Genomic DNA, 23,573 nt, shown 5'->3' with positions numbered 1-23,573 from the left:
AGGAGCTCACTCAACATTGGTGGCAGGGCGGCGCTGACCCTGCTCAACCTGTCCGTCGCCTTTGATACGGTAAACCATGGGCTGCTGATGGATAGGTTGAGCAGGAAAGGAGTGTCGTCTGAGGCTTGGAAGATGCTAGACTCCTTTCTCAAAGGACGGGTTCAGTCAGTACAGTTGGAGAGTTCTCTTCCCGGGGAATTATTGCTGCCTTGTTGCGTTCCTCAGCCATCAGTCACACACTTTTTAACCTTTATGTGACGTCACTAGCAGACCTTATCAGATCCTTCAGTTTCACTCTTTCATCCTATGCTGATGACACGCAAATTGTCGTCACACTAGAGAGCGGAGTAGTAGCAGCCGGTTCTAACATTTGCGACTATATGCAGGCAATCAGTTTTTGGATGGCCAAAAATGTCTGAAATTGATTCCGGAAAGGCGGAGGTGCTCATTTTTGGGGTGCCGCCCTCTTGCTGGTCTCCGGAATGGTTGCCTGCAGAGTTCGGTTCCCTCCCTGTGCTTGTCAGGAAAGTATAAAACCTGGGCTTAATCATTAATGATTCACTCTTGTTGATGGATCAGGCCAACGCTGTCATATCTACTGCTTTCTACACCTTGAAATGAATAATAAAGATTCTTCCATTTATTCCCAGCTACCTGCAGAAAACAGTAATCACCTCATTAGTCATGTCAAGAATTGACTAAGTAAACGTCTTGTACCTAACTGCTCACCAGCAGGTGCTAAATAAATTTCAAACCCTTCAGAATGCAGGAGCTAGGATTGTATTTAAAATTCCCAGCTCTCACTCTGTGGCCAATTCTATTAACAAGCTACACTGGCTTCCAGTCATTCAGAAAAACCTCTTTAACCCCTCCCATGCTGGTGACGAACCCCAGCCGTCACGCTCACGTCACGGTGGGCGTGTGCTGATGACGGCTGGGGTTCGTCACGGCCCCGCCCTGTTCATTTGTTTACAGCACACGGGGGAAATCGCGACCGCAGCGAAGGGGTTAAGGCCCTCTGTAGCTTGGTTAAGGCTTTGCACAATCAAGGACCTGAGTTCCTTATCAATAGTTTCCGGTGGTACCTGCCTTCCAGGACACTGAGATTCACTTCGGCCAAGCTAATACTAGTTTTCAGATTTAGGTGTGCTTTTTGGAGGAGGCAGGGGCTTTGTGGCGGGAGCCTCCAGAGACTGGAACAAACTTTCTCTTACTCTTAAATCAATGCCAAATCTGCTGGCCTTTAGGAAGACTCTGAAAACATGGCTCTTTAGGTCCTGCTGATCCTGTGTTTAGGGGTTTCACTGTTACAACAGTCAATTCAGCTAGTGCCAAGACGCCAATTGGGAAATCGAGCCCTGTACAAACTTTCTTACATAACATAACAAAAGAAACACCTTTGTGTCCAGCTCCCTTCCCAGATGCCCCCTGGGACAAAGTAGGATTGGATTTTTCGGGTCAATATGATTTACTTCCCAGCAATGTGAGGTATTTAATACTGTTAATTAATTATCACTATAAATGGATATATTTCTCATTTGTTGATTCTTTCTCTACAAATGCAACTATTTAATTTTTGGAAAAAGTATTCAAGTTGGAGGGAGCTCCAAAAGAAATTGTCACAGACAATGGAACGCTTTTTGTTTATGAGCAATTATGTGCATTCTTGGAACAACATGATGTAAGACATGTGAACGTTGCTTTGTCTTCACTATCTTCAATGGTTTAGTGGGAAGAGCAAACAGCATTGTGAAAGAGTGCATACAGAAAGCCATTACATCTCGTCTGAATGTCTCCATGTTTTTGGAGGAAAAAGAATGGAATTACAATGTAACAACTAATTGCACAACAGAGCAAGCTCAGTTTACATTGTTGAGATGGTGCAAAGCACACACTACCTTGTGTTCAAAAATGGATAAAAGGCTATGGTGGAATTGAGAATGATCAGAATTCTAATAAAAAAGTTTCTGCCACTGTAGCATTAAAGCAGGCGGAAATGCATTTTAATTCAAGGTAAAGGCTGGTGGAAAAGGAGACAGCTTGTTAAGTTGTCTCCAGAACGAGCAGACATAATAAAGAAGAGAAAGTCTATGGGTGCTGGTATGGAATGCTCAGTTTGGCTATAGTTTTTCTGTTTTGTTTGTTTTGCCTAAGGGTGGAAGGTTTTGTAAGTGGCATTGTAGTGTATTGGGACCTCATAAGTTCTAAAGTGGAACTAGTCTGGCTAAGGTTCTAGCAGTGAAAGGGGGAACAAGGGAACCCTACTCACCGGGAGCCTGGGTATGAAGATTAAGAAGAAAAACAACGGCTCCTGTGGGATAATACAAAAAACGTTTGATAAAAATTATGCACATGGCAATATGGGGGGTGGGTTGGATGTCAGAAAAAGAAGCTGTCTACACACCTGACCGGTTTGGTATTTCATTGCATGGTTTATATAGACATAAAGAAAACTTTACAAAATATGCACGATATATACATACACAATTTAACAGGTGTTTGTGCATCCCAGGGAAAATATCATAGAACCTACACTACTCTAGTAACATTACAGTGACAAATAAAAAAATAAGGTTTCTATTTTTGTTTTGTTTCATCAAGAAGAGACGACCAAGTAATGTATATACAATTGATCTACAACAGTTTGGAAAATGGGCAACTGTTGTTTGCGGTCTCTCTCTTTGAACTGTCGAAGGCGTTTCGACCCTTAGGGGATGTAGGGTCTCCTCAGGACAGAACAATGTAGGGACACCTGAAGAGGGTTTGCGCTGCTAGTGTGAGAAGTGGTGGCACTGTGATAATATAGTGAAAAAAACACTCACAGGGATCCCAGCTGGGAGCCCAGGTGAGGGTGAAGTAAGCAGGCACGTGTGTTGAAAGAGCCGGCCCCTTGGCTCTGGAGTCTCAATTACAGTGGTGTACCAGGAGAGGCGGGGGACAGAATGCGCACGGTGGCACTCTGTGTACGTGAGAGCCTATTTCAAGGGCTTGGTCATTCCTTCGGTTTCAGTAAAAGACCTGCACAGATAGTTCTGGCGCTGTGATAGGCGCGGTAGTAAATGCGTGCTCTCTCTGGAATAGTCCTTAGTACGTCCTCTCCTGCCGGGGCGATGACCTTTCTTTATGTCTATATAAACCATGCAATGAAATACCAAACCGGTCAGGTGTGTAGACAGCTTCTTTTTCTGACAACCAACCCACCCCCCCATATTGCCATATTGCGTCATTTTTATCAAACGTTTTTTGTATTATCCCACAGGAGCCGTTGTTTTTCTTCTTAAGGTTCTAGCAGTGACAGTTATGTCAGTTGCTGACTTGATCTTGATGAGAAAGGACGTGTTGGAGGTTGTGGCCACTCCACTTTGATAATCAAGTTTTAACTGTACTACATTGGTTGACCTTATCTTTTATTCACAACAGCTGTCAAAGCTTTAGCACCATAGCGGTTGATTGTCCTAACTGATAAACATGGTCACCAGGAGCTGTGAAAGGAGAGACTAGTCCCTATGGCTCTTGACTTCCCGTCAGTTCTTGAATTTATTTTAGTATTGCACAGCATGACACAGGAGCTGCAGCAAATTTAAAATTTCTCATTTAACTCTCCAATTTTCATGGCACACCAGGGAAATTGTGAGCTACAGAAGGAGGATTGGCAGAAAGCTCACTTTTTTACTCTCTTCTCTACTTCTCCTGTGCAATAAGATATCCTGAGGAGAGGTAGGGAAAGGGAGAGTTAGTGGCCGTAGATTAGGGCATTGGGAAATGTTGATAGCAGGGAGTGTATACCAGTGTTTATAACCCACTCTTACTCCATTACCTTTAATGGGCTTGTCAACATTCCAATGTTCTGTACATAGCGCTGACAAAGTTATGAGATGTTTTGACACACTAGTAGTGCCTACAGTTATAAGATGGTTGATACAATGTTTAGTGAATGAAGGCATTTTTGGATGTAGCACAATCAAGAAAATGGTATGGATTGATATCATGTGGCCTTGAAATGATGAGGATACTTTAAGGTTTGATGCTGGTTGAATATGCAATCATCCTCTTCAAAAGGGTTGCAATTGGCGGAAGCAGAAAATACTCTGATGCTAATTGATAATTACTGTAAGAGGATAGAGGTTTGGGTTGTTGATGAGGTGAGTTCTAAGGTGGTGAGGAATTTCATGAAGGACGTATCTAAGCGATCTGAACACCATCCGGTGGCTGTACAGGATAACAGAACCCATTTTATTTTCAGCAAATTGATATTGTGTCTTCATGTTTTTGAGATTAGACATGAAACTTCAAACTGAGAATTCCAAAATGTGGAGCCCTGTAAGCTAACCAGCCAGGATGGTCTGTAACTGTCTCGTAGGACATGGAACAACTCAGCAGCTATGTATGTATCTTCTCACAGTATCACCCTACTTGAATTCCTGCATGCATAATGTGAATAACTGTAAGTCCCAAAATGGAAAGTACATGTGGGAATATGTAAGATAATTATGCCTAAGAAGTGGCAATGATATTGCTCTAACTTGGTAAAATCTTGATTAAATGAACAACTACATAACCAATTAAAAACTTAGCATTGCTAGATCTAGTCCCTCTTGGATGCCTGTCCAACTTGTTATTTTAGTCCTTTTGTATTTGAGTAGATGCTATATCCACAATAGGTGCCCTTATGTAGTTTTCCATTTATGTCTGTGACCACCACTCCCAGTTTTTGCTTATGAAAATATAGTCATCCTAAAACTTAGTCTCATGTGGCAGACAGTGCTTAGAAGAAGTCCCCTTAACAATGCTGGGGAGATGCCATACTTTGCTGCAGCCCACATCTGAAATTGCTGCAAACTCCAACACTGTGTAAGTGCTGTATTACAATTAGATGCTTCCTGACCCAAGAAGGAGAGGAACTAAATTCCTGCTGGCAGGACCTGGAAGTGTGGTGTGTGATGTTATGTCATGTCATGGCATGCTGTTATGTTATGCTTTCTGCAATGTTACGTTATGTTATGTTACGATACATTGCGTTACATTCTGTTATGTGAAATTGTGTTGTTGGTTGACTGATGTGTGAGCCCTAGACAAGCAAAAATGCAGCAGCTACAATGGTTGAGGGGAAATTTGCATAAGAAAAGTGTATCTAACCACCTCAAAAAGTTTCTCATAACACATGAAAGAATGCAAAATAGAACAACTAATTAAGAGAGAAAAAATGCAAATGACTATATAAAGGTACCCACAAACAAAAACCTTTTAGAAAAGGTTTTCTGTTATTGAGATAACGTATTATAAAATAAAATGTGTCAAAAACATAATACAAACATATGCAAATGGTGCTCATGAAGTTACACATAACAAACATACAATGATACAAATTACAGTGTACACAAGGAAACAAACACAATTGCAGAGGAATATTGACACAAAAAATGTCCGATATATCACAAGATCAATTGTAAAATGAATGTGTTCCTCCTAAATGCCAAAGGGAACAGCAACTGCGTTTCGACCTTATCAATATAAAAAGTCATCCTCAGGACTCAAAATAAAGATTTTGGAAGCAGCCATCAGACACAATCTTCACTTTAAGCAAAGGCATTAGTAAATTTTGGGGTACCGATGACTAAAAGATGCCAAACCAAGGGCTAGAACATATGAAAAGAATTTAAGAAAGAAAGTTCAGCATGCACGACAATAACGCAAGCCAATAGCAATCCCCAAACTGACCTGACAAAGCATGAATAGGAAAAGATGCCCTCATGATCCCCAACATTTAAGAAAGGAAAAACAAAAAACAAAGAAAACACCATACTAATGTATTTCTCTAGGGCCCATAAAGAGATGAGGCACCAATCGTAATTTATTTTGAAAAGTTTTTGTTGGGAAAATTAATGATACTCAAAACTGAGAGACCTACTGGAGATACAATGGTTAATTGCCTCGAAGGTCCAAAGATCCAGTCAATTTTAATGGCTCGACTTAATATTGGTCATTTCATGCCTATAAGAGGACTACAAATGAAAGCCATCTCAAAAAAGTTATACAGACTCACCCAGGGGACTGTTATCTTAAGGATTGTCACAAAATATATCATAAACAAGGAATTCAATTCTGAGCAACGTTGTTCAAGGGACCAACTCTGAAAACATCAGTGATTCTCATTAGAAATTTACCTGGAAAAAGCTTGAAAATAACTATTAAATCAAAGGGAGAACGGCAGTAGCATTAAAAACAATCAATAGTTAGCCTCATGAGTTCAAAACCAAAAGTCAATCCTACCAGATTAGAGATACAACTTTTGTATTAGTTCACTGTGCTCTCTAGTCATCCTAGAACTTAGTCTCATATGACAGACAATGCTTTGTAGAGGTCCCCTGCACAATGCTTGAGAGAGGCCATATTTTGCCTATGCCCACACCTGTAAATGCTGCAAACTCCAACACTTGTTAAATTTTGCATTACAATTAGATGTTGCCTGACCCAAGAAGTAGAGGAACTGAAGTCCTACTGGCAGGACCTGGAAGTGTGTTATGCTATGTTATGTTATGTTACGTTGCATTATGTTACATTACATTATGTTACATCACGTCATGTAATGTCATGTCATATCATGTCAGGTCATGCTATGCTATGTTGCATTATGCTTTATGCTACATTACGTTACATTGCATTACGTTGTGTTATGTAATCTTATCTTATGTGAAATTGTTGGTTAACTATGGTAGGAGCCCTGGACAAGCAATAGTCAAGCCACAATGCCTAACAGGTTGAACCGCAAAAAGTAACTAAATTAACTTGGGACTAACAGTGGGTAGCTTGGCACAAAAAACAGTCAAGCTTAACCTAGAGGCAATGTGTAAAGTATTAATGCATCACACAAACAGCAATAAAGTGAAAGCACAAGACGAAAAAAATCCCACACCAATTTAGGAAACAGAGTACATTTTAATAAATTATTTGACACATAAACGACAAAATCCAAACAGTTGATCTGGAGGTATGAATTCTTGATGTTTTTTGTAAAACCTTTTGCCTAAACTTTCAAAAAGCCAACCTCGGACATCTAGTTGCACCAGACAAGGTTAAGATGAAAAATATGGCAAACGCGATGGAGTGCGGTTCGGATACAAGTAGATGTAAGCACTTACCTTCTACCTTATGAGAATTTTCAAGACAAATGTTCTAAGAAGGTAACATTCAGCAGGGCAAGGCTGCAGGTAGTGTCTGAGGTGGGAGTGTTGTCGTCCAGGAGCCTCTACATGAAGTCATTCTGAAGATTTGGGCATTTGGACTTCGTCACTTTTTGGGAAATTGAAAATCTCCAGCTGGATGAGGTTGGAGGCTATAATGGAAGACAGTTCCAGGAGGATGGATACCTCTTTGGCGAAGAGCCGCTATTAAAGAATTTGCTGCCATAGATAAACAGGTAGTGGGAGCAGCTGCAAATTCAGGCCAACCGGCGATGCACCTTGGGCAGATCGACAAGCAGGTTGGTCCCAGTCTACCCTCGGTTCTGAGAGCAGTTTTTAGCCAAAAACCCTCAAAGCCCCAAGTTTTGATTTTTTGATTTTTTGGCACCTGTAGCACCACAACCAAGGGTCCAGGACTGGTGCGAAACTACTTGGAGGTTCGGGATCAGGACTCACTCAGGCTGGGTCCAGGGACAGGTTCAAAATGGTGGGAGACGTATCTGTCCCAGTGGATCTGAACAGTAGGCCAGAAAACTAGCCCTTGAAGTCACTCTGGTAGTTCTGGGCTCAGGTTAAGATGCATGGCTCAAACAGCATGGATACCTTCTGAGGGTTCCAGGTTAGCTACAGGCAGCAAAGCAGTCCTTCCAGGTGCAGCAAAGCAATATTGTGATGTACATAGCAGGCCACAACAGCAGACATCTCTCTGAAAGTCAGTGTTCAGGTCCTGAAAGTGAAATGAAGAGTGGGCCTGAGGACCCTACTTTGATATCTGGCGCCTCTGTTGAATTTGGAAAAAGTTTCTATAGGCTTCTCATTGACGTGCTTGGAATTTCTTTACTCTCCTGCCCTGGCCGAAGGTGGCTGCAGAGTCAATGTGGAGGTGACAAACCCTTTGTGTGAAGGCACAGAACAGCCGATTCAGTTGCAAGTGAGCCTGTGCCCAGCTGTTCCTCCCCATCCCGCCAGCAGATGGCCCATTCAGGCAGACATAACCCCTCTATTGTGTGACTGTCACAAAGTCTAATTGTCATTTACACCCAGTCATGTGACCCAAGAGATGCTGCAGGAATCAAATGGCTAAGGGTAGGAAAACGTCAACTTTCTAAAAGTGCAAAAAGAACAATTGATGGACGGAATGCTGAGCAATGTTAAGCATTCACACCCAGCACAGAGATATGGGCCTAAATCCATCACTTTCTTGCTCACCACCCCATTCCAGTTTGGACCCAGTCATATGCAAATCAGCCTCAACCCTGCTTCCCAGGTATGGTAGGCAATAAAAGGATGGATTGAGATGCGACCTGAGCGATTGTCAGTGTACGAGATTAATTCAAGCATTCCATCCATCACTTTGTTGTTTTTGCATTTGCCGCCCTGAGTGTGCTGGGTAACCCAGAAGTGTGCCCCTATCTCACTATATATAACAAGGGTAGGGATGCACACCAGTAATGTTCATTTTGTTAGTTTCTCCATGTTCAAAAAGCGTGCTATTAGGCAAGGTGCAATGCCCAAACTGCACCATGTCATGAAATGCCAGATATGGGAGCGAAAATTCGCCCTGGCCTGATGCACAATTGCGGTCGCCTGATGGGCTGTCATTCTTTTAATCCAGTAAACCACGTTATTGTCCTGTAATCCATTTTTCATGTTAATGCTTCACCTTTTTTCTCCACAATAATCTTTCTCCACAGACGGGCTGATGCTTGCCAATTTTCAAGGTTTCTAATGTAAATGCTGGGCCATCCGAACCTCTAGCAGAAACACCACAAAAGGCCAATTCGTCTGTAAGCAGTGTTGTTTATTTAGAGTTAACCCCATGTCTCACTGTGCCATGGAACCAAGCTATACCTGGCCCTAATTTAGGCAAAACTGGTCCTAGGTTGCTTGTGTTCCTATTCAGGGGGATCTGGCCTGGCAGTTCAGGTGAGACTGTTCCCATGAGGAGCAGGGTCAAGACTGATTTGTATATGGCTGGGTCCAAACTGAGGTGGCATGGTGGGAAAAAAACCTATGGACTGGGATGAGGCCCGAATGGTTGCCAGTCACTGAGATTAATTCAAACATTCCATCCATTACCTTGTTATTTTGAACTTTCTAAAAGCTGCATTTTAAATTTTTTTATTTTTTCAGTATAATGTCTTGAATACCAAGCATGAAATGCTTCCCTGGTCCCAATTAAATGTTAGCACTTATAAAATGTAATAAGGTACCCCTATGTTATCCTATGGGAGAGGTAGGCGCAAAGTTAAGAGCTTTTCACTACCAGGAAATGTAAACCTAAAAATGCTTGTCCAACCTTTAAATTACAATGCACTCTGCCCTTTGGACTACCTACATCCTACCTTAGGGGTGGAGTTTCTGCAATAAAAGGGGAGTTTAAAGCTTAGCATTGGTGTTGTATTGCCAAGTAGAATTGACCGTTTAAATGTGCCTTCAGGCTGCAATGTCAAATCTGGGACATCTTTTAAGGGACTACATAAGTGGGTGGCACAATTCGTGCTGCAGTACCACTGTGGCATTTAATATAAAGGCCCTGGTTATATGTTATGCCACTCTACAAGCGACTTATAACTACATTGAATATGCCAATCAGGTGTAAGCCAATTAAACCATGTTTAGGGGAGTGAGCACAGGCACTTTAGCATTGGTCAGCAGTGGTGAACTGCACAGAGTTCTAAGGCCAACAAAAATGTATTTCAGCAAACAAATGGAGGTAACTAGGCAGAATGTTTGGGGGAAGCCCACCCTAAGGCTGACAGGTCTAACATATGTCATGTTATCAGTATTTTTTAAAGTATGCAAATCCCCAGTGAGGGTATCCGGGCACTCTGTAGCCAGTGTGTGAGGCCAGCACTGGAGGGCTCATTTAAAGAGCCAGGTCTTTAGCTTTTTGTGAAAGCCAAGAAGAGAGGTAGAGGCTCTGATGTGTTGTGGGAGGTTGTTCCTGATTGTAGGAGCTAGGTTTGAGAAGGTGAGACCTCCTGCACAGCTTTCATGCATGTGTGGAGTTGTGTGCTAGTGAGAGACTGGCATATTAGAAGTGTATGGAAGGTTGGTGGAAATGAAAGTGGATATTCAGGTAGGCAGGGCATGTGCTGTGAGGTCCTTTGTAGGTGTGGGTGAGGAGATGTATGTGTGTGCACTTGTGTATTGGGGGCAGCATAGTTCCCTAAGAACTAGAGGACCAGTCTGTGTTATGGACAGTCTGTAGTCTTCTTGTGAGCTGGTTGGTTATCCCTGCATACATGGTGTTCCCGTAATGTGGTAAATTGATGATGAGGGCTTGGGTGATTATTTGCCTGGTGTTGTCTAGTAGCAATTTAATGATTTTCTTCAGCATCCTTAGGGTGTTGAACAGGACGAGGCCTCTGTGTTGACTTGGACACCATGTGCAGTTTGTTGCCTATGATGATTCTGAGGTTTGCTGCTTGTTAGCAAGGCATAAGAGTGGGTCCCAGGTCTGTGGACCACCAGGTGGAGTCTCATGGTGCAGCGTCTTTCCCAAAGACCACTAGTTTAATAGTTCAGTTTGAGGCAGTTGGATTCAAGTCAGGTGGCTGCTTAAATTATACAATCATTCAATCAACTCCTTCTGGGTGATTGGAGTTTTCTAGGCACAGTAACAGTTGTCGGTCATTGGCATATGTAAGGATGTTTATGTTGTGAGTCCGTATGACATTGACCAGTGGAAAAATGTAGATGTTGAAGATATGGATGGTGGGAGAGTAGCAAGCTCTGCTGTTGTGTTCCTGCCTAAGAGTCCCATAAATAAAAAAAACTTCAGGTCCTCTCTGTCCCCATTCAAGCAACTTCTGATAATAATGCAACACTTATGTTCCACCAGGGCCGACCATGTTAACCCTAATAGCAATGACGGAAAAAAAGAAGACACACCTCTCCATACATATGGTATAATAACATTATTCCTGGGGCTCAGGCACAACTCTATGCATCTTGAATAACAGTCACCAATAACTAGTGGCTGTAAGGCTGGCTGATCATCATGTGATTGACACATATAATAACAATAGGCTGAAGAAAGGCTAATCTTTAGCTTCACTGTGTAGGTATGGCATAATCTCTGCAGTATAAATAAAGCTGTCTTGAGCAAGATTTAAACAAACACACTTATCAATATGATGCAGTAACGGAATTAGTGCCAATGGAGATTGAAAGTAACAGAAATGGTGGATCTGAGAGCTACTTACATTCATGGGGTCCTAACATTAATTAAGGAATCACATTTATTTCTTCAAAAATAGAAATATCACTTTTTTATGAATTCTCCTGGAAATTATCTCTTTAGTGAGGGGTCTAAGGGTTTTCCATCTCTGGATTGAGGAGTAGTTCATGTTCAAGTTTACGTTTATTGTTTCAAATATTTAAAACCATAACAATTTCACATATTAAAACTATAAATCATACTCATAAAAGTTGGATCCAAAAAGGAAATTTGGACAAGCCATTCAGCTTGTTACCTGCTAACATATTCCTTAGGCCGAATTAAATAGATTAAAACAGTGTCGAAGGGACCTCTTTAGGCGGCGGTGCGACACACAGAACATGGGAAATCTCGTTGGAGACACCCATGAGCACAGAGGCAAGTTCTTAGACCTCTAATCGGTCTATTTATGTACTGGCTACTTCTTTCCCTCTGCTCCTGGGGTGCCCCGCATTATGGCTGCCATTATGCAAGCTTGGCTATCGCATTCTCCTCAGGTGTCAGCGCGCCTAAAATGCTCTTTTGGTTGGTCATTTTTGGCGATTAGGAGCTAGTTCCATAATGAAAATATGCATATTTTTACAATTTTCTGATTTTAAAGGACATTTATCTATTGCTTGTGGGAAAACATCTTCTTAAATAATGATAGATACACCTCATATAGGAATTTACAGTCATTGTCATTACTTTGCATGAACAGGGCATCTTTGTATTTTGAAGCAATGTTTTGACGATATAGACCCCTGGAATCTGAGAGGCAAGTTTATTGCTTGGTTTCTGTCATCACTGGAGGAAATATCTTTTGTCTTTTTGCGCAATAAGACTCACTACTGCTACACTGAAATATTTTATTTTCCATGCACTTTGAGAAAGGTCTATACATTTCTGTGGAAATACACAGCTTTTTTGGGGGGGCGCTTTGTCTTCCTCACAATGGGACCAATTCACATAGCTAATCCTAAACGTACTACTTTTGGCATTCACCGAAGGCATTTAGTAGTAGTAAAGTTAGGAGTACTGACTTTACTACTACCAAACTGGGATAACATCCTAAACTTACTACTTTTGGTATTCACAGAAGGCATTTAGTAGTAGTAAGGTTAGGACTCCTAACTTTACTACTACTAAACTGGGATAAAATCCTAAACTTACTACTTTTGGTATTCACAGAAGGCATTTAGTAGTAGTAAAGTTAGGACTCCTAAATTTCCTCCCCAAGTAGATCACCTCTTCCTTTGACCTTAGAGGATAATATGGATGAACTGAGAAATATTCAACCTTTCATGACAGATATCACTGCAACGCTTTAAAGAATTGAAGAAAAATGGTCTGGTCTAGACTCGCGACTTTCAGATGTAGAACAAAAGATCAGTGACGCACAAGATTTTGTTGCTAGAGTGGACAGTTTATCTAAAGAGGTAGCTCAACTGAAGAAAACAACAGAAGACTTGGAAAATCAAAACAGACGCAACAACCAAAGAATTTATGGAATTCCGGAAGGTTCTGAAGGCTCCGACGTGATTACTTCCTTGAAGGTGCATAGTCCACAAATTGTCGGTTTGTCAAAATCTATAGACCTAAATATACAAAGGGCTCACAGGATAGTTCCTCTCAACGCATAAGCCTCAAACAGACCTTGTGGAATTATTGCCTACTTTCTCTTATACTCAGATTTAATGGTAATTCTTAATGCGGCTAAACAACGTAAACAGATGCTCTGGTCAGATCAAAAGATGTTCTTCAATCAAGATGTCTCTAAGCTCACAGCCAATCACCAAAAAGAGTTTCTAGACCTCAGACCCACGCTGCGATCCATGATTGCTCACTCCGGTCTCATTCATCCATGCTTTTTTAAAGTAACATATATAGACAGAAAATACACCTTTGAGGACCCTGCAGAGCTCAAGAAATGTATTCACGTGTATAAAGGAGAAGATATGGAACTTCTTAAAACCTAATTGGTCTCTTACATGTTCTCTCACTTTTACTCCACAGGTACCATATCTTGTTTGACGATGGTGTCTTTGTTCGCGTTTTCCATCTGTTTTATTGTTCGAGCTCCACTCCGTTGCATTGTCCCACTAAATGTTTGTTAAGTTCCCTTCCATTGTGTTGATTATGTTCTTTTTTCATTATTACTGTCCTTCGTTTATCTGTTGACATCACACCTATTTATTCTCAGTGTTCCTCTTTGGGGCGGCTATAGTCCTTCTCGCAACTCCCTTCCACTTTAATGTTCTTTTTGTTTGTGCCATGTGCGAACTGGGGTGGCTTGGTGAGCAAAATAACGATGGATTAAACCCAGATCTGTGACTGGGGGTGAATGTTTTGCCATTGTGCAACATTCTGTCCATCATCTTGTGTGTTTTGCTGTTCACCCTATGTGGGAAGGGTATGCCCAGATGTGGGTCCCTTGCTCACTATGCCACTGGAGTAAAGCTATCCTGGCTGAAGACGGCTGATAGCCAGAAACCGGTCCTAGGATGCTTGATTCCGGCCCAGGGAATACATGGCTTGGCAGTTCGGTCTAGACTGTTCCCATGAGGCACAGGGTCAAGACTGATTTGCATATGGCCATGTGCGAACTGGGGTGGCTTGTTGAGCAAAATAACGATGGATTAAACCCAGATCTGTGACAGGGGGTGAATGTTTTGCCATTGTGCAACATTCCGTCCATCATCTTGTGTGTTTTGCTGTTCACCCTATGTGGAAAGGGTATGCCCAGACGTGGGTCCCTTGCTCACTATGCCACTGGAGTCAAGCTATCCTGGCTGAAGACGGCTGATAGCCTGAAACCGGTCCTAGGATGCTTGATTCCGATCCAGGGAAGACATGGCTTGGCAGTTCGGCCTGGACTGTTCCCATGAGGCACAGGGTCAAGACTGATTTGCATATGGCCATGTGCGAACTGGGATGGCTTGTTGAGCAAAATAATGATGGATTAAACCCAGATCTGTGACTGGGGGTGAATGTTTTGCCATTGTGCAACATTCCGTCCATCATCTTGGTGTTTTGCTGTTCGCCCTATGTGGGAAGGGTATGCCCAGTCGTGGGTCCCTTGCTCACTATGCCACTGGAGTCAAGCTATCCTGGCTGAAGACAGCTGATAGCCAGAAACCGGTCCCAGGACTTGTAATATTATCTATCATTTTGGTTTCTGCTTATCAAATATTTGATTTACTTTAAGTTTCATGTATTTTTTTATAACTTCTTATATATTCCCCTGATGAGTGGTTTACGTACTATTTCATGGAATGTGAAGGGCATTCATAACCCTGTCAAAAACAATGTGTTTTGTCTCACCTTAGTAAATTGAATTGTCACATAGGTTTATTACAAGAACATCACTTAAAGGAGCAAGATACACTATCCTTACGTAGACAATAGGTTGGAAATGTTTTTTTTTTCTTCAGCTGTCAGTAATAAGAATGATAAAGTAATATTGTTTGACAAATTGTTAAATATTATTTTGCAAATTGAGGTTAAGGATAACAATGGTAGATGGCTTTTACTAAACATTATTGTAATTAATACTCAGTTTTCTATATGCAATGTCTACGGTCCTAATGGTATAGACTTAGTATTTTGGAATTACTTTCCCACAAATTTGATAGTGGGTGGTGACTGCAACCAACTTATGGACCCCTTCTTAGCTCGGAAGTACCAAACCAAATGTATCCAAAGAAAATGCTAAAGATTTTCCCCAAAGCTATTAATTCCAGAGGGTTGATAGCTGTTTAAAGAATTTCTCATCCTAATGTCTTTGAGTTCTCCTTCTTTTCCCCTGTTCATAGGTCTCATTCCCATATAGATTATATATTCTTTTATACAATCATCTCTTCAATTCATGACACATGCGGAGATAGGCTCAATTCTTATCTCTGATCATGCCCCCATCATAGTAGATCTTAAATATCCCACCTCCATACCTATCTTACCTAGATGGGGATTTAATAATGCCCTTTTGTTAGACATTCAATTTAGAGAACAATTTTCATAGTTTATACAATAATTTTTCAAACATATTCTTCCCTTGGACTCACAGATAAACTTTATTTGGGATGCTTTTAAAGCAAATGCCAGGGGATTTACAATAGATTTTGCTGCCCAAAAATAAAGATGGCATTTAAAGATGCAACATTTATTTTAAAACAAATCAAAGTTTTAGAACATCAATACTCTACCTCGAACTGTGCTAATTCTTTATCCAATCTTATTAAAGCTAAATTGCAATAAAAATGTACGGTGGTCTTAATAAAGCTGGCAAATCCCTAGCTAACTACCTTAAAATTAAAAAACTGAAATACAAGATTGTTGCCATTACGGATAGCACAGGGGTTGGACATATCAATGACTCTAAGATATTAGAATTATTTACTGACTTTTATACTACTCTATACTCCTGAATACCCCCTTCATCTGATCAGATAGATGCTTATTTTCAAGTCATTCCCAAATCCTCATAAAATCATGTTGACCTGACATCTCTCGATAGTCCAATCCAAGAACAAGAAATTACAAATGGTATTAATTAACTTCCAAAGAATAAAACTCCTGGACCGGACAGATTTACTGTGTGTTTCTTTTTGCACTATACATAATTACTTGTTCCTCGTCTGCTACTTCTCATAAATCACTTGTTAGCTACTGAAAAAAGACCTATTTCCCTAATTAACACAGACTGTAAGATTTTTGCCAAATTATTAGCCCTTCGTATTAACCAGATAATTCAGGATTTAATTGATATATATCAAACAGGGTTTGTAAAGGGACGCTCAATTACAGACAATTCCAGAACCTGCCTTAACATTATTCATTTAGCCTCAAAGGCTGTCTAACCAGTTGCTGCAATAACGTTGGATGCAGGAAAGGCTTTGGACTGAGTAAATTGAGAATTCATCTTCAGAGCATTAAAATGGCACGGCTTCAGTCCTCACATTAATCGTTATATTAAATTGTTATACTCTTCACCCTACACCTCCATTTGGGTTGATGGTTGTAAATCCAATTACGTCTCACTTCATAGAGGAACTAGACAAGGTTGCCCTTTATCTCCACTTTTATTTATTCTTGCCCTACAACCTTTTTTGAAAAAAAAATTGTAGTTCTCCACAGTTTACAGGTTTCCAATTAAAAAACCTTCGATATTAAATTTACTACATATGTGGACGACATCTTACTGTATCTATCTAACCCTACCATTTCATTGCCGGGCTTTCTCTCATTGTTAAAGTAGTACTCCACAGTTTCTGTTTATAAACTCAACATTGACAAATCTAAGGATTTAGTCTTAAATAAACACTGTCTCCCTGACATGTTTAAAGATACGGGGGTCAAATGGAATTCAAAAAGTATTACATGTTTAAATATCTCATATACAAATAACATTAAAGAAACCATTAAAATTAACCTTGCTTATATAGTTACAAAACTCTCGGCGTTAATTGACAGTTGGCCTCCATTATTTTCATCATGGTGGGGTAGATTAGCAACAATTAAAATGATGTTACTTTGGATAATTCATTTTTTCTGTCCATGCTCCCAATTACCATTCAACTCTCTTTCTTTAAAACCATCAATCATTCCTTGATCAAATTCTCATGGAATAATTGCAAGACTGGGATGTCATTAATTCGACTAGAACAACCCAAAGAATTAGGAGGAGTAAATTCTCCCAATCTTAGACGATACCGCTCTACATTTACATTGAAACAAATTTAGACTTTTCTTTCAGACAACCCACATTCAGTATTAACTGCATGGAGCTTATTAGAACAGACCCAATAGACAACATTCTCGTTAAACACAGTCATTCTTTTATATTAGCCTCCTAGATGCTTTTTATCTCCTATTCTAACCCATTCTACTGCTGTAGCCAACTTTCTGGTTACTGCCCGTTTCTCTCAAACAGACTCTTTTGCACAGATTCCTATTTGGTATATTAAACACCTAAAACTTAATAACAGCACTTTTTTGGAAATATTGAATTGGCAAAGGCATTGTCACTATTGAGCATTTAATGATTGATGGGTTTCTTAAGGACTTTTCTGAGATCCCAAAAAACATGCCTCTCATTACTCTCATCTTAGAACGTCTATTCTTCATTTCCTTTCTCAGAACTCTTTCTTGGTTCCACATAATCAGACCCCATCTCTATTTTAGACTTTTCCACTCAGTTTAAAGTATCTGCTATTCACAAGATTTTGTCTCATCCTACTGAGTCGAGATTAAATCTAAGATAGAAATTTTATGGGAAAAAGATTTGCAACAAGAACTCTCTTTTCAGACTTGGGACTCTATTTGGGCACAAATTCACACTTCCTCATGATCAGCAAGTACAACACAGACATTATACACAGATTAGATCGTGCTCATCTCAATACCCTTAATGATTAAAAAAGATTTACTTTGGTCACCACTCTCGACATTTCTATCTAGGATAGTTGATCGACCTATTTAGATGATAACCAGATTTGAACCCCCTTCATTGTTATTATGTTTAATCAAGTTATTAAGGTTAGTTTTGCAATGCTGTTCTGCTTATTACATGCTTCTTATTATTTCTTTCCCTCTCTACCCTTCCTTTTTGACCCTTGTTTAAAAAATGCTAAATTGCATATGCCTATGTAAATTGTTTACATTGTTCCAATTGGTTTTGATCCAGTATTTATTATTATTGTTCACATTTTTCTCTTTTATTCACAGTACTTAATTAGAAGTTATTGAAGTGTTTTAACATTATATATATATATATACTGATGTTTTACTTTGAACATTATCTCAATAAAGCATTCTAAACTTTAAAAAAAAAACAGTGTTTGTGCAAAATAGACAGACAATAAAATGATACATACAGGGAAGATAGCAAAGTCATTCACCTTCGACCTACCCCTACCCCTAAAAAGCTAAAAGGGGCATATGTATCAAGCCTTTTTCCCATTCGCAAATGGCCCGATTCTCAGAATCGGCCCGTTTGCAAATGGGAAAGAGCCTTTTGGGATGTATCATCTCAAAAGGCCATTGCAAAATAGGGAATCGCAAAATTTGCGATCCCTATTTTGCGAATGCATTTAAGGAATCGCAAATTGCGATTTCTTAAATGTAGTTCCGGAGGCACCCAAGTTGTGTGAATTTTCCTTCAGAAATCCTAAATTACCACCAACTTCAAGTTGGTGGTAATTTGAGATTTCCTAGAAAAATGCATGTTTTTTTGCATTTTTCAAAGTGCCATGTGGTGCACATACATGCCTTTAGGGCATTGCCACATGTGCACACATGCATATTTCAGGGGTGCAACAGGGTGTCCATTTGACAACCTTGCACCCTTGAAATTGCATTAGCAATTTGCGAGTACCTAATGGGTACTCGCAAATTGCGAATGTCTTCCCATTCATTCCTGTGGGCCTCTAGGTATTCCTTAATTGCCAATCGCAATTCGCAATTAAGGAATATTTAGGAATCGCAATTATTGTTGCAAAACCTACACACATTGCATTTTGCGAGTCCTTAATAACGATTTGCTAAAATTCGCTATTAAGGACTGGCAAAAAGTTTTTTTCATACGTATGCCCCAAGATGAATTAATGGTTGAGAGCTCCTGGGATAAATAGATCCTTCTCAAAACTTAAACATTTGCTAAGAAGATTGACTACAGTGAGGTGAAAAAACGGTTAGCGAGGTGCCTTCATGGCAGTCATTGCATAGTAGTCATTGCAGGCAGTCACTGAGTAGCAGTCAATCATCATGGTCATCAGCCATTAGAAGTACAGGAGAACCTAAGCCAAGTTTGGAAGCTAGAGTAGTGCTTGTGTAGAAATTTAGCAGACCACTGTGGAGTTCTCTTTTGCTGCAGGTAAAACCCAGGTCAGTTTTGTAGGATTTGAGTGACCCCAGGAGACTCTCTAATTTGGTGCAAAAAAGCCAGACTGCTATGGACTTCTCTTCACCATGGATACAACCGGGCTAATTTCCTGGGATTTGTGTGACTCAGAGCTTCTTGCTAGAGGCCGATGCCAAGAATTTAACAAATTTGCAGTTGAGCTGCGGGTCACTGGGTTTAAGGCACGCTATGATGGATTGCCTGCACATATAGATGCCTCTGTCATTGAAGCATCTCTTTAACAATTGCAAACAAAGCTTATGCAAATCAGTTGAATGGGGTCCTCTTCTTTATCTTTGCAGAGCCTGTATGATGTCGGCTCAGAGTGTTTTCAGGCAGGTTTATTTTCTAGGGCCAGTATGTTACCCATGTGGAGGGCCATAAGGCTGCCTTTGATGCGTAGCCTTATGACCCTCCGCGTGGGCAACAACCGGAGGAGTAACTTTCACAAAGTCAAACCTGTGATGAGGAAAGCGAGTGATATGGTAATGGGTGAAAGAATATGTTTTCGATACAAATTAGATAGTAATCAGGAAGTATTGTGACAGAAAATAGCATTGGCTGAAAGGAAAGGTTAAAGTTGAACATCTCCATAACCAACATGCTATGGAGTGGAACAGATGCAGAGACAGTTAGAAGCAGGATGTTAAAGATAAATATTTATTAACAAGTACAAGGGATGGTAGTGAGTCGATATTTTGAAACCGTGGAGTACACAGCATCCGAAAAAAATAGAGGGCAGTTGTGTGTACAGTCTGTAAGTGAAGAAAAGAAAGTGCATTAATTGGTTATTGTAGCAAAAGAAAAGACAATGCCAAGTACTGTGCAGAGAAGGTACTAGTCTCCAGTCTGCACAGCACTTAGGCCATCATTAAAAGATAGCAGAAACGACGAGAAACTTTCTCACGCACAATATCCTCCTGCAACAAAGCTGACCATGGGCAGAGGCAGGAGACATTAAAGCACAAGATGATATTTTCAACAATAAAATATTTTTGATTGCACAGAAAACCATGAACTGATCATAAATATTATTACCAAATGGAATAATTTACCCACCACAAAAGACACCTTCCCGGTTTACTGATCAAAGAGACATTTTTTAAGAATCAAATACTATAGAGAAGATATATTCCCTTTGTGCGATTCCATTATAAATTCGAATTTTATCTGATTAATTTTCGGATATATTGCATAGTATTGTTTTACTTTTAACGTAACATTGGTGCAAACTTGAAAAGGGCAAAAAAATCTCTGATTTCTGTGAGAGGGAGCGCGAAGTAGTCTTGATTATCCAATGGAATATTGGTGTGATATTTTCGAGGCGATGCCAGCTATGAAGATGGCAAGATATCATCATGGTTAGCCATACCTCAGATGCTGAACCCCAGCTCTTTTCTCTCATAGTCCATTTTGGATATTTTATGGACCGATTTACCGGAATGTCTTGGTTGCTGTATCATACAAGGTATAGATGTTTTTAGTTTTAATGTGTTAACTTGTATAACTCCCTCTTTAGTGGGTAATATCTCAACTCAGACAACAAGGTGACAGATGTGCCATCCCATTCAGCGAGATGTGGATCCTGAATATCCACTACACAATATTGTGGAACACTAATATCGTAGACAGGATATCAAGGGAAACGCTGTCGAAAGGTAAGTATGTATAGATTGTTCATACCTAACTCCACATTTGTCCCTTGAAGATATGTATAGCTTCAAGGGACATAGATGTGGAGTTACAAGTAGTAAACCTTTACTTCTCATATGCACTTACTTTTCGATATTTTGTCCCTCAATATTCTGTCCACAATATTAGTGTACCCTGATTTTCTAGTACTCACTATGCCAGAGTACAATCATTCAGCCAAGATCTGACCATGTTCGCAGAGGGGTGTTACATGTTACTTATGATTGAGGTTAAGAAGGTAAAAGATAGAATCCTTACCTGTGCACTGAGAGCCGTTGAGGTGGAATCCAGATCTGCAGACACAGTTGAAAGACCCAGGCGTGTTAACACAACGGGTTCGATTATCTTCGCACACATTTCTCAGGCACTCGTCGATGTCAGAACAATGTGATTCATCCCCTTCAAACCCAACGTCGCACACACAGGTGGGGGCTCTTCCTTCGTCGTGACACAAAGCTCTGGGGTGGCAAGCAGGAGTACAAGCAGAGCTCGGGACGCTGCAGGTGCCATTCCTCACAAGCGTTCCATTCAAGCAGGAACAAAGATATGAACCCACTGAGTTTATGCATCTTGTACTTCCAGGGCAGCTGCCATTTTTCATAGTACATTCATTTTGATCAACACACGTACTTCCATCCCCTGAAAAGCCATTGAAACACTGACACGTGTAACTGCCTGGTTGGTTTGTGCAGCTGGCATATTTGTGACAAGCTGATGGGCTGCTGCACTCGTCAATATCTGTGCACAAGGTGCCATTTCCCAGATACCCTGTCCTGCACGAGCATGTAAACGAGCCAAAAGTGTTGTCGCAGGTTGCTTGGGAATGGCAAGGCCTGCTTTGGCACTCATCGATGTCGCTACAACGGATGCCATCAAGTTTAGAGAAGCCAGGTTTGCACAGACAATAAAATGATCCCAGAGAGTTGATACACTGCTCATTGGACTGGCAGACAGCACTGCCAGTGACACATTCATTGATGTCTTGGCAAACTGTATTGTTGAGCAGCTGAAATCCACTGGGACATTGACACTGAAAGGATCCAGGAGCGTTGAGGCAGATGGCGCCATTCAGGCAGCCTCCATTGTTCTCGCTACATTCATCTACATCTTGGCACTGCGCGACTCCATCGCCGGTGAATCCTCGTTTGCAGCTGCATTTATAGGAACCAATCAGATTGGTGCAGAGGCCATTGACATGACATCCCCCGTTGCTCTGTAGACATTCATTAACATCTGCACAAATTGTTCCGTTGCCACTAAACCCGCTTCTACACTGGCAGGCGAAAGTTCCTGGAAAATTCTGGCAGTTTGCATAGGAGCTGCAGATTCCAACCTTGCATTCATCAATGTCCGTGCATGTGGTAGCATTTAGCTCATAGCCTGGGGAACATCTACACAGAAAGGAGCCATCTGTGTTTACACATGTTGAATTCCCTGGGCAAATGGCTGGAGTCAAGCATTCATTTATATCTGTGCACTGGAAGCCATTTCCGGAGAACCCAGCCCTGCAAGCACAGCTGTAGCTACCCAAGAAGTTCAGACAGGTAGCCCCATAGTGGCATTTGTTCACAGTTGAGCATTCATTGACGTCCACACAAGCCAAGCCATTTCCACTGAAACCATCTTTGCAGATGCACGAGTATGATCCCGGAGTGTTGGTGCAATTCGCGTACGGGCTACATGCCTTGTTGGCACACTCATCATTGTCCACACATTGGATTCCATTATTCTGGTACCCTGTAGGGCACACACACTCATATGATCCTGGCAGATTTCTGCAGCCCTGATAGCCAGAAGCTGCTGAACAGAGTCCAAACATGTCAGTGCATTCATCGACATCCAGACAGAGATAATTCCCATTGCCTTTGTAGCCCTGGTTACAATTACACAAATATGATCCTTGGGTATTTATGCAAGTTGCAAACCAGTGGCAACGGCCTGAGATTTCACACTCATTATTATCGCTGCAAGTAAAGCCATCACCACTAAATCCAGTTCTGCACTGGCAGGTTCTTCCTCCAGGTGTATTTGTGCAAAGCGCGTCAACATGGCAACCACCGTTGGATGAGAGACACTCGTTGATGTCATTGCAGGTCCTACCATCACCTGTGTATCCGACTTTACACAAACATGTATAGCTGCCAAAGGTGTTAAAGCAGTTTGCTTGACTATGGCACTCGTGTAAGGCAGTTGCACACTCATCTATGTCAGTACATCCGATTCCATTGCCTGAAAATCCACCTCTGCATACACAGTCGTAGGCCCCTTCCAGTGTTCCCAAACAGTCAGCATCTTTACTGCATGCAAGCCCGTTGTTTTGGCAGAAAATTACATCAGCTAGAATATTCAAAAAAAAATTGTGATTATAGGCTTAAGGATATAACATGATGTACTCTATTTTATATCACATCTCGCCAAAAATTAAGCCTGCTACTGTACACACAAGGTAGCCTATTCACACAGGCAAATCTACATGAATCTATATTTGTAGATTTACTACCAGTAAATGTACTTTACACTTTTGAGCAAATTTAATGCTTTCAGCAATTTACAATATCTGAGTGTTAAGTGTACTGAAAAGTGTATACTTACATTT

At 40.8% G+C, this 23,573-nt stretch overlaps 1 long non-coding RNA gene across 1 annotated transcript in view; it reads right to left on the bottom strand.

Moving 5' to 3' along the window:
* Nucleotides 1–23,078: 23,078 nt before the first annotated feature.
* LOC144761883 (uncharacterized) overlaps nucleotides 23,079–23,573 on the bottom strand; it is a 41,490-nt gene continuing 40,995 nt past the window's right edge. The window contains exon 3 of the long non-coding RNA XR_013595929.1: nucleotides 23,079–23,314. This is a non-coding gene — a long non-coding RNA (uncharacterized LOC144761883). The remainder of the gene's footprint in view (nucleotides 23,315–23,573) is intronic.

The sequence above is a fragment of the Lissotriton helveticus genome, chromosome 6, assembly GCF_964261635.1.
Source record: "Lissotriton helveticus chromosome 6, aLisHel1.1, whole genome shotgun sequence".
Lineage (NCBI taxonomy): Eukaryota > Metazoa > Chordata > Amphibia > Caudata > Salamandridae > Lissotriton > Lissotriton helveticus.
This window is presented reverse-complemented; position numbering and strand designations above follow the sequence as displayed.